Source organism: Cornus florida, unplaced genomic scaffold (assembly GCF_030987335.1).
Source record: "Cornus florida cultivar Cherokee Brave unplaced genomic scaffold, ASM3098733v1 CherokeeBrave_3.0.0_Hap2_Chr11, whole genome shotgun sequence".
NCBI classification, from domain to species: Eukaryota; Viridiplantae; Streptophyta; class Magnoliopsida; order Cornales; family Cornaceae; genus Cornus; species Cornus florida.
Window position 1 is genome coordinate 79655578 of NW_026775581.1, and position 13172 is coordinate 79668749.

Here is a 13172-nt window from a genome sequence, read left to right on the forward strand (position 1 = left end):
AGGTAGTACTAAAATGTATCATAATTTGAAACACCAGTATTGGTGGAAGGGGATGAAGGCAGATGTAGCTCAGTTTGTTGCTAGATGTCTTACCTGTCAGCAGGTAAAGGCAGAGCATCAGAGACCTGCAGGTTTATTGCAGCCATTGCCAGTAGCACAGTGGAAATGGGAATGTATTGCTATGGATTTTGTGACAGGATTTCCGAGGTCACAGAGGGGGAATGAGTCTGTTTGGGTCATTATTGACAAATTGACTAAGACCACTCACTTTTTGCCTATTAAGGCGACATATTCTACTGAGGCACTTGGCAGATTGTATATCAGAGAGATTGTCAGAATGCATGGGGTTCCATTGTCCATTGTTTCGGACAGGGATGCTAAGTTCACATCGAAGTTCTAGGAAGGGCTTTATGCAGCATTTGGTTCACTGTTGCATTTTAGTACGGCATTCCATCCGCAGACGGACGGCCAATCGGAGCGTACTATCCAGATCTTGGAAGATATGCTTCGGGCCTGTGTACTTGATTTTGGTGGTAGTTGGGAGGATCATTTACCTCTTGTTGAGTTTGCCTACAACAATAGCTATCAGTCGAGCATTGAGATGGCTCCTTTTTAGGCATTGTATGGTAGGCCTTGTCGTTCTCCTGTTTGTTGGATTGAGATGGGTGAGACAACCGCCTTAGGGCCAGACATTGTCTTGGAAACCACTGAAAAGATTAAGTTGATTCAGCAGCGGTTGTTGACTGCTCAGAGCCGACAAAAAAGTTACGCAGATAGACGAAGACGACCATTATTCTTTGAAGTGGTAGACCACGTGTTTCTCAAGGTTTCCCCACTAAAAGGATTGCTACGGTTTAGAAAGAGTGGCAAGTTGTCACCTCATTTTATTGGGCCATTTGAGATTTTGGACCGAGTGGGCGAGGTTGCTTACAGATTGGCATTGCCACCACAGATGGACAGGGTTTATAATGTGTTCATGTTTCGATGCTATGGAAGTATGAACCGGATTCATCACATGTATTGAGTTGGGTTGATGTTAACATTGATGAGGATGCTTCTTACGAGGAAGGACCCGTTCAGATTTTTGACACTTGGGATAAAGTGTTAAGGGGTAAAACGGTGACTCTCGTGAAGGTTTTATGGCGACATCACGGTGTTGAAGAGGCTACGTGGGAAGGGGAACAGGATGTTCGTTTTGCGTATCCGAGTTTGTTTTCTTCCCCAGGTACGACTTGATTTCGGGGACGAAATCCTTGTATGTTGGGGAGATTGTGAGCACTTGCATTTTTATCATTTTCTGGTCATTTTGACATACATGCATTTTCTGATTCTTGTCGGAATTATAATTATTTTGCAAATGTGTGTTAATTTCATTAAGTGTCATTATTTGTTAAGAAATGTTATAGACTTTATTATACAAATAGCATATTTGTCAATTAGTATTTCATAAAGGGCATTATAGACTTTTTATTTTACAAATGGCATTTTTGGTAATTGATTATTTTATAAAGGGCAAAGTAGATTTTTATTATGCAAATGACATAATTGGCATTTAGAAATAATGGAAGGACTTTGGTCATTTTGCTTGGTCATACATTTGATTAATTGGGAGCTTGACACATGGGGGTACATATGGCTGCATATTGTGTGTATATATGGTGACTCTTGTTTTATGATTAACATATTTTCTGCAACATAAAACAATCTGCAGAATTTTCGTCCCTTGTATTCCTTCACCATGGGCTGCTTCTTTACTTGTCAATTTGAAGGCCTTGTGTTGTGAGTTTTGATTAGCTTTGTGAATGAAAAAGGTTCCTAAGGGAGAGAGCTTCCTCATGGCATAAGAGTTGTGCACATTTTACAAATTCTGGGTTGTCAAAAGTGGTGTTAAAGGAGAGGGTTTTGTTGTGTGTCAAAACAAAAAGGTGTTCTTCACTTTTTACAAATTTGTGGCTTTGCTTCCTTCTTGGAGTTGCTTTAAATTATTGTTTAGCAAGGTTCAAGCTTCTTTTGGAGGTAGGATTGTCTACCCCTCAATTCCTTTGCCTTTAGTGAGTTAATCTCTTTCAATTTTTGAGTTGAAAAGTGCATGCAAACAAAACTGAAATTCTGTGCTGCTGAAACTGTTAGGCTGAATTACATGCAACTGTTTTACTCAAAATTGATGTAAATTCGTAATTGATCTTTTAGAGATGATTTTATATGATGATAATATAGTTAATTAGCTTTCATTGAGAATTGGTTTCACTTAAATTGGTTGAGAAATGAATTTATTATGAATTTTTAAAGTTAGAGTGTTCTTGCTGGAAATTCTGGGTTGAGGCAGTTTCTGTCCGAGTGTTTCTCGTCAAACCTGCTTTAGATGGTATGATATTCTGATGAAATAAAATTTTATCTTAAAAATATAGTGTTTGAACTTTCAGTGGCCTTTGGATTCACTCAATTTGGACGAAAATTGAATTTACTATGAATTTTCAAAGATGGAAGCTACAAGCTGGAAATTAGTTTCTGGGCAGGATTTATTTCGAACTTTTGGGTCAAAACTGTTCCAATTGGGAAGGGATTTTGTTAAACTAAATTGACACTCTCAAACTACATTGTTTAAGCTTTCATTAGGCTTTGGAATCACTCAATTTGACTTAGAATTGAATTTGTTATGAATTTTCAAAGACGGAAGTAACATGCTGCATGTGAACTATTTACTGTTTAGAAACTTCGGAACATGACACAATTGTGCATTCATCTTGCATGGTCATGGGGTTAAGGTTAGAATGGAAAAAGGAAGTGAAAGTTCAGTAAATGATTTTGAAAACCGGATAACAGGGAGTTGCCTTGTATCCGTGAGTTAGGAAAGTGGGATTGAATCAATGATTTTAAAAACCGGACAAAGGAGTTGCCTTATGTATGTGCAGTTAATGAGAATCTAGAGAAGACGTAGGAGTTGCCTACGCGTAATTGTGTCACTAGGCCCCAAATGATCACAGGGAGTTGCCTCGAATCAGGGATAGATGATCAATTCTCTTCTCGTGGTACAGGGAGCAGCTCTGGCCGGATTACGTTAACTTTTTTGTGATGGAAATGGGCTTTTGGAAAATGAGAAGTGTCAGTGGCATTAGCATTAGCATCCGCATTGCATGGCACTTCATTTTATTATCCGGCATGACATTATTTCTTTCCCCGAGTTTATATGATCCCATTATCCTTTAGCTGTTCTTTGTTTGGATTCATGGAGGTATTAAGGAGTGCGCTTTAGGTAATTCCTGCTGAGCTGTGGTTGCTCATTCCTATATTATTCACATCTTTTCAGGTAATGGCATGGATGGTTTGGAGGGTGTTCCTCCTCAGATGTAGACAGAGTCGGGACTGGTGTTATTGTGTTATATTCCGCAAAATAGTCTATGTTTTGCCTTATATTTTTTTAGAATATTCTTGGCATGTAATAAATGTTATTTCGGACTTTCAAACTTTGATGTTGTAGTATGTGCATCTTATCTATTAATTTTCAGTCTTGTTTTTGTAAAGGGTAATAGATAGGTGGATGTGTGGTTGAGACAGGTTACAGGGATATGTTTTTTTTTTTTTTGATTTTGAGCCTGTGATTGTATTATGTGTTGTGTTCATAATCCGAACTATGGTCTAGGGGCGTGACACTGACCCACCATTATTTTTTAGGTGTTCGTCAGTTCCAGTCTTAGAGATTGTTCGTGCCGAGTATAGACAGTCATTTACTCTTCCGACTCTACGTATGACTGTTCTTAATGTTTTATTTCAGTTAGGATATTATTAGGGGTTCACTAGATGGATACTCGAGTTGTAATAATATTGGAGGTTTTGGATTATTAGATTATTTTATTCGCATTTCGAGGATTTACTATTTAGATTTCTTTCAGTTTATTTATCATTTATTCTATAAATTCTTCTTGTATTCTATGCTTGTTTAAATATTAATTGATTGGTATCCCTCGGATCTGTACTCGAACTTGATCACCCGTGGCTCTAGAATCGAGGGGTATCACAGTTTCCGTATCTTAAAAGAAGTGGAATTAGGTTTCTGGTTAAAGCCTACATAAAGAATAATATACGTCTGTCTAGGGTTAAGAAAAACCCTATTCACGTATACAGAGAGTTTGTATTTACAGAGAGAGACTTGAGAGGAAAACAGAGTAAATCGGTTTGGGTTTCGGCTATAGTTTAAGATTGGACCAAGGAGAAAGGAAGGTGATTGCTCGTGGGTTGAGCCAAGGGCAACAGATGAGGAGAACAGTGAAGGATCGCCGGAAAGTTAGGAAGACGACGCCGATATTTTAATTTAAAATCTCACAGGCAAGTTCTATTATTAACTCTCTCCTTTAGGCTTCGTGTTCTTTACATGCCTAAATAATTGCAGGATTAATTGAACGATTAAAGTTATATGTCATGCATGTTATAATCTGATAACAACAGTATGTGTGCTAATAAATTTATAATTGTTTGAATTTGCGTTTTCTTGTATAATCATCTGTTTAAATTAATGTCAGTTATACATTATGGACTTAAACACTGGCTGGAATAATCCGGGATGTAGCTAAGATTGATAGGAACCTTAACAGAGAGGTACTGGATGTATGAAAGACGCCGGAGAAGGGGAAAACGAAGCAGAGGAGGGAGAGAGCCGGCTCCCATGGAGTGGAGGCGGCTCCCTTTTGTTGGGAGCCGGTTTTAGGGCTTTGGGAGGTGGCTCCCTAACCTAGGGAGCCTGCTCCATGAGGTAAGGAGGCGACTCCCTTGGTTAGGGAGCCGACTCTTTGCTGATTTTTGTTTTTTTCCAATTTCGGTGAGTTTTTCTATACTGTTGTTGAATTTTTGATGTTCCAGATGTAATTGGGAGCTGTAATGGATGATTTAAATGTTGTCTAGAGTCAAATTAAAACTCCAGAAGGTAAGATAATGCATAATGAAAAAACTTAGTGTTAATAGCTTCAGTATGAAATTATTAAATAAATTTGCATACTGTTTGGATTTGGATGTTTTAAATCTCTTATTTATATTTTAGAAATTTCCTGGGAATGGTTATACAGTTTAATCATGTATCGTTGGTAGCAAATAAACATGTTAATTAGTATATTTTTATTATGCTTATCATGGATTAATGGATGGTTATCCCTGTTATCTGTACTGTCACTTGTTGGATAATCCTGTATCAGTGGTTAAGATAAGCATGTTAATTTTCATATTCTTATTATGCTTATTATGGATTAGTTGATATTTATATTTTTATTTGTATTATTAACTATTGGATTTATGGATTGTATGCACCGGTATGGGACGGTGGCATATTAAGGGGTTTAGCTCAAAACGCTAAGTCTTACGTACTTTGGGATAAAGGAATAGATTAACTATAAAGTTAAACCATATTGATTTGTCGTGTCAAGGCAACGAATAGTTGAGCGGCACTACTATGGTTTTTGGATGGATTTTAAATATATAATTATGGTACCTCGATATGAGCTTGAGTCTCAGAATCGACGGTTAGGGAACGTATATGCATTGGGATGCATAACTGGCTATGATGGTTGGAGGTGTACCTTGTTAAGTCTAAGTACTCATGCCTACTTCAGGTGCGTTTTACATGTTGCCTACTAGTCAGGTTGAGACCGGCCTGTAGTCCAGTGAGAGTCCTTTACGGACTACATAGTTACTGTTGGATTGTTTAGGATATACATGCGTATCGGGTCTCTTCTTGAATTGTAGTAGTATAGAACTTGCTCGTGGGCCTGACCCACTCTTATTTTTCAGGTATCAGGCGGTTCCAGTCTTAGAGCTTGATCGAACTGAGCAGAGACAGTCACTCATTCTTCCGATTATGTGGGACTGCTTCTTATATTTCAGTTTTACCTTTGGATTTTATTTTAGTTGTTTACATTTCAGTTTGGGATTTTTATTAGGGGTCCACTATAGATGGATTCCCGAGTTGTTTAATTATTGGAGGATATTTATGGAGGTTTTGATTGTTAGGTTTTAATCATTTAATTTTAAGGAATATATTTTAGATATCTCTTCAGCCTTTATTATTTATTCATTATTTCGTTTTGTATTCCATATTTATTTAAATATTAATTGTTTGGTATCCCTCGGATCTGTGCTCGAACTTGATCACTCGTGGCTCTAGAATCAAGGGGTATCACACTAACCGACAGAGGAAACCATTTGACACTTTCCAAGGTAGTTGCTACACTTGTGGAAAGTTTGGTCATACTTCCAGGCAGTGTCCTAAAGTAGAACAGGGACAGGGACAGCATGTGTAGCAAAGACAGAGGGCACTAATACCTTTACCCGCTTTACAGAGACCACGGATTCAGGGACAGACATATCCGGCTTTACCAACACCGCCACAGCCTCAGGGATAGGCACCGCAGCAGTTGCATTATGGCAGGGTGTTTGGCCCCATGCCACAGGATGTTCAGGCACCTCAGGCTGTTGAAGGTATGTTTTTTATTCATACTACACAGGGTCGTGTTTTATTTGATGCAGGTGCTATACATTTTTTCGTGTCTAAATCTTTTGTTGCATTATCTGGGATGACTACGCGAGGATGCGATAGATCTCATGGTATTTCTACACCTCTAGGCAATACTGCCATTTTACATGAGAGTGATGGGCTTGTGACACTATATATTGGTAGACTTAGATTTCTAGCCAATTTATTGGTCCTGGACATGCACACTTATGATATGATACTTGGGATTGATTGGTTATCTCACTACCATGCCTAAGTTAATCATTATAATAGGTCTATTATTTTCACCATACCTGGTCAAGATATGTACGTCGTCGCTATGCCACGTTCTAATGGGGGTACTAGCACTTATTTGTTCTATGTAGAGGAGGAAACGGATGAGGAGATTACTGTATCATTGGATAGCATACCAATTATACAGGAATTTTTTGATGTTTTTTAAGAGATTTCAGGGTTGCCATCGAGTTGAGAGATAGACTTTGTGATTGACTTAGCTCCAGGTACTACGCCTATTGCTAAAGCACCATACAGGATGGCATTAGTAGAGATGCGAGAGCTGAGGGATCAGATTCAACAGTTACTCAGCTAGGGTTTTATATGTAGGAGTATTTCACCATGGGGAGCACCAGTTTTGTTTGTGAAGAAGAATGATGGTTCACTTCGCTTGTGTATAGATTACAGGGAGTTGAACAAGGTGATTATTCAAAATAAGTACCCTTTGCCCAGAATTGATGATCTTTTTGATCAGTTGAAGGGAGCAACATACTTCTCTAAGATTGATCTGCGTTCTGAATATCATCAACTTCGGGTTAGGGAGCAAGATGCTCCTAGGACAGCATTTCTCACTAGATATGGTTTTTATAAGTTTCGTGTCATGCCTTTTGGATTGACTAACGTACCAGTAGTCTTCATGGATTTAATCAATAGAGTCTTCAGGGCTTACTTAGATCAATTTGTCATCATCTTCATTGATAATATTTTGATTTATTCTAAGTCGGATGATGATCGTGCCAGATATCTTCACATAGTGCTGCAAATGCTTTGTGAACACCAGTTATATGCCAAGTTCGAGAAATGTGAATTTTGGCAGCGGGAAGTGAAGCTTCTGGGTCATGTAGTGTCAGAAAGGGGAATAACGGTACATCCAGCCAAGGTTTCAGCAGTAGTAGAGTGGGGACAGCCTACTTCACCTACCGAGATTCGGAGTTTCTTCGGATTGGCAGAATATTATCGTAGGTTCCTTCAGGGGTTCTCAAAAATAGCAGGACCACTCACTCACTTAACTAAGAGGGGGGTACGGTTCGTGTGGGATGAATACTATCAGAAAGCTTTTGATGAACTAAAGAACAAGTTGACTTCTGCACCAATTTTGTCTACTCTACAGAGCGGGATAGAGTATCTTATTTACATAGATGCTTTTTTGCAAGGTCTTAGGTGTGTTTTGATGTAGGAGGAATGACCAATTTCGTATGGATCTCGTAAGCTTAAGCTTCATGAGCTTAATTATCCAACGCATGATTTGGAGTTGGCAGCTGTGGTCTTTTCTTTATGTATTTAGAGGCATTATCTGTTGAGAGAGTCCTTCAGATTATTTAGTGATCACAAAAGTCTATAGTATTTGTTCACTCAGCGGGAGCTGAATATGAGATAGCGCTGATGGTTAGAGTTTGTGAAAGACTATCATTTCTCTATACAGTACCATCCAGGGAAAGCGAATGTGATGGCAGATGCACTTAATTGTTGACCCTATGCGAGTCTTTCTGCTTTATTCACCACTGAGTGGAACGCTTTGAAGACAGTTGATGAGTTGTCTGATACTTTTATGGCTTGCATGGTAGTTATACCTTCTATCATTCACAAGGTCTTGAAGGCATAACTCACGGATCAGTAGTGCATTGACAAAGTTGCAGATATAGCTTCTAGGGAGGTCTATTTTACTATGTTGGGACTGATGGAGGTTTAGTGGTACCTTTTGCTGATGATTTGAGGAAGGATGTGATGATTGAGACTCATCATTCTGAGTTTTCTGTTCATCCAGGAGGATACAAAATGTATTAGGATATGAAGCGGCAATTCTGGTAGGCAGGTATGAAGAAAGACATTGTTATTTTTGTCTCTCGGTGTAGTACTTGTCAGATGGTCAAAATTGATCATTAGAGGCCGCCACAGCTCCTACTTATACCAGAGTAGAAGTGGGAGAACATTTCTATGAATTTTGTGAAGGGATTGCCTAAATCATTTAATGATCACAATTCCATTTGGGTCATCGTTGATATGTTGACTAAATCAGCTCATTTCTTGCCTATTCGCACTGATTTCACTTCGGAACAGTTGGCAAGACTTTACATTACAGAGATTGTGAAGTTACATGGCATTCCGTTATCTACTATATCGAACAGGGATTCGAGCTTTGTGTCATGAGTTTGGAAGAATTTTCAGCAGGCTCTGGGTACAGAGTTGCTTCTTAGCACTGGTTATCATCATCAGACAGATGGTCAGACCGAGAGGGTTAATCAGATCATGGAGGATATGCTTTGTTCTTGTGTTCTTAACTTCAAGGGCCACTGGGAGAATTATTTGCCACTTATGGAGTTTGTGTATAATAATGGCTTCCAGAAGATTATTGGTATTACACCATTTGAGGCATTGTTAGGGGTGGCAAAGTTCGACACGACCCGCCAACATGACACGTACACGACACGAGTTAAATGGGTAATGGGTTTACTATAAACGGGTTCGTGTCGTAAATGGGTTGACACGATTAACCTGTTAAGTTAAACGTGTCGTGTTCGGGTTTTAGAGTTCAACCTGTTTAACCCGTTTTGACCCATTTAATTAAACGTGTCACCCGTGAACCCGTATAACTCGTACAACCTGTTTTGACCTGATAAGGGACATTTAGGTCATTTCATACTATACATAACAAACCTTACATATCACATTATCACTATACGCCCTAGTCATTAGAAAATATCTGCTGCTACGTTTTCTTTCTCTTCTCGTTTGAGTCTTCAGTCTCTCTCGTCTATGTCTCTCTCTTTCCTCTTCAGAGTTCAGACAAGAGTGAAGAGATGACTCATTTTCTCTCTCAAATCCTCATTTGTCGATCTCTATCATCAATATATCTAATATCTTCAGTCCAGTCTCCAGTCCTCCATCTCTTTCATCGTGAACTCACCCGAATGATCGGATCTCTATCTTCATTCCAGTCTCCAGTCTCCAGTCTCCAGTCCTCCGTCTTGTACAACCAGTAAACTCACCCGGATCTATCTTCTTGTTGCACGCACCTGATTCTTCTACAACTTAGTGAACTCACCTGGATCTATCTTCTTGTTTAGGTAAAATACTAAAATTTTTTATGGTTTATGGTTTATCTAAATATTGTTTTGGTCTTCCTCTCTCTTTATGGTTTATCAAAAATTATTTATGGTTTTTGTTTGGATTTTGTTTATAGGATGAGATCGATTTAATTTTCTTGATTGCTAATTTGCTGAATTTGTTGTTTTTGTGGATAGCCTGAGTGTAGAGTTGATTTTTTTTTTTTTTTTTTGGCTTTTGTGCGGTTGTTTTCAGAATTATCTTATGATATATATATATGCTCAACTCGATATATATCTTTGGGGAGAGAATTATCTTATGATATATAATTATATATGCTCAACTCGATTGTTTTGGGATAATTTAAGTGTTTGGAAATATGTAACATTGACATTAAAACTGCTTGTAATTTTATTGATCGCAAAGAAATTATGTGACGTGATATGGAATTTCTATATGTGCAATGACAACGTATATGCTTTACTACATGTACTTAATGTATTGCTGTAACATGGAGCCTCTTTGATCCTAGATAAGCTTATAATATGAACCGAGGAACTCTGTTTTCTATTTTTTTAATTTTTTTTTATATGTCTTTTCTGTGTAGCTACTTGCTGGTCTTCCTTGTTTGGTTGGCTAGAAAACTAACCTGGTTGTAAATATTCTTTCTTTAATAAAATTTCATTTACTCGCAAAATATTTGGTTCTCCAATAGTGTGCCCAAATCATTCAGCTCATAATTGAATGCACAAACATACATAAAAAAATGACATATTTCACTTAGCTCAGAATGCGCCTAATGTTAGAAAGAGAAATTTGGGAACTATTTGATGAGATTTACAAGTGCTCCAAAGTATTCCATTAATCAATTTGTGGTATAATAAACCCCTTTCCTAACCGTTTTACAATTAATCATTAATCAATTTTTAGTTTGTATGTTTTGTTTTTGTTTCATCTGTTGTTGTAATTGCATGCATCCATGAAAAAAGCTAAAACTATGGAGGCTTTGGTATGTACGAGGGACTGACATTTTGGTTTAAAAGGTAAATGACTATTAATAAATTTCAAATTATATTCTTATTGCAGAAAATAATGAACTAATAAATTTTTTGTGTATGATTTTTTATAAATACAATGAAGCTTCAAATGGATGACTTGATTGATGATGTGATGCAATTAAATATCAACAATGATGATCCTGCTGAAGTTCAATGTTCCACCACTGTTAGCATGACCGAAAATTAAAATCCAGGGACTCTGTTGCCTCAAGATTCAGTTTAAGACATTTATGTTAAACAATTTTATTTGGTTCTGTAATAATTAATAACTTCATCAGCTTGTGACTTAATCTTTATTTTTGGCTTTTAATATCTCTTTTTGGACTAAATTACTACAGACTACAGTACAAAATTTCTAGTAATGTTTGCTAGTATTTTAATTTGCAAGTATTTTAATCGTTGGCCACTTTAAACAGGTTAAGTAGGTAAACACCTTAAATAGGTTAAGCGGGTAAACATGTTAAACAGGTCAAACGGGTAAATATGTTAAACAGGTCGTGTTTGGTGTGTCTAACACGACACGTTTATTAAACGGGTTACACGTGTCGTGTCGTGTTACCCGTTTAATAAATGTGTCGTGTTCGGGTTTATGATATGTGACACGATTATTAATCGTGTCGTGTTCGGGTTGACCTGTTTAGTGTTATACCCCTAGTTCGACACGACACGATTATGACACGTGAACCCGAATTGCCACCCCTAGGCATTGTACGGCCAATTGTGTCGATCTCCTGTTTGTTGGATAGAGGTTGGAAAGAGCAAATTTTTGGGTCCTGAGTTCATTAAAGATACCTCCGAAAAGATCGTTCTTATTAGGGAACGCATGCGCACTGCTCAGAGTAGGCAGAAAAGTTATGCAGATCGTCATACTCGTACATTGGAGTTTCAGGTTGGGGATCGGGTTATCCTCAAAGTGTCTCCTATGAAAAGAGTAACGCGCTTTAGAAAAAAAGGGAAGTTGTCACCACGATTTGTTGGTCCATTCATGATTACGGATCGAGTTGGAGCTGTAGCTTATCAGTTGGCACTTCCAGATCATTTGGATCGTGTGCACAATATGTTCCATGTTTCCATATTGCGAAAATTTCTACGAGATGAGGATCGGTATCGGCATATCGATGTTGGTGAAATTGAGTTGCAGCTGGATGCAACATGTGATACCCCCGGATTTTCGGATGCGGGTTGGCCAGGCCCACGCCCGATTACCCGAGGATATCAAACCAATTAGCACTAAATAAACACAGAATATAGTTAAGATAAAACAAGAATAAATAAAATTGCTGAACCGAAACTAGAATGATAATCCAAAACTGAAAACCTCAGAATAAAATTTTATAAATAAAGAATTAATCTGATACATCCAATTTCTTTAATTCTAATACAACTCGGGAATCCATCTCTAATGGACCCCTAATAATCCAAACAGAAATGAAAGCTACTTAGAGAACATCCAGAGAAAACCATGGAGAAAAGTCATATGTCATTGGAAGAGTGAGTAATAGTTTCTGCTCAGCACGATCAAGTTTAAGTCTGGAACTGACGAATACCTGAAAAAATGAGGTGGGTCAGGCCCACGAACAAGTTCTAACCTACTACAATCCAAATAGAGACTCGATACGCATATACATTCTAACCAACTCAACAATAACTAAATAGTCTGTAGATATATATATATATACTCACACTACAAGACTCTCACTGGACTACAGGCCCGTCTCAACCTGACTAGTAGGCACCATGCAAAACGCACCTGAGGTAGGCATGACTACCTAGACCTAGCAGGGTACACATTTAACCATCATAGCCAGCTATGCATCCTATTGCATATACGCTCCCTAACCGTCGACTCTGAGACTCAAGCTCATATCGCGGTACCATAACATAAATATATAAAGTCCGTTCCAAGTGTGTCATTCAAAAAGTTTATTGACCTGACACCTAGTTATAAGTAGGACTTAACTTTTGTAGTTAATCCATCTTATTTCAATATAGGTAGGACTTAGTATTTGAACTAATCCATCCCCAATATAGGTAGGTCTCAGTGTTTTGAACTGAGCCGTCCCTAGTATGCCACCATCTCATACCGGTGCATAAACATCCATATAAGTATGACTTAACTTTTTATAGTTAATCCAACTCATTCCAAAATAGGTATGATTTAGTGTTTTACTAATCCATCCCTAGTATGCCACTGTCCCATACCGGTGCATACAATCCATCCATCTAGTAGATGATAATACAAATATATATATGTAAATACCAACTAATCCATAACAAAAATAACAAGAGTCCATCACATG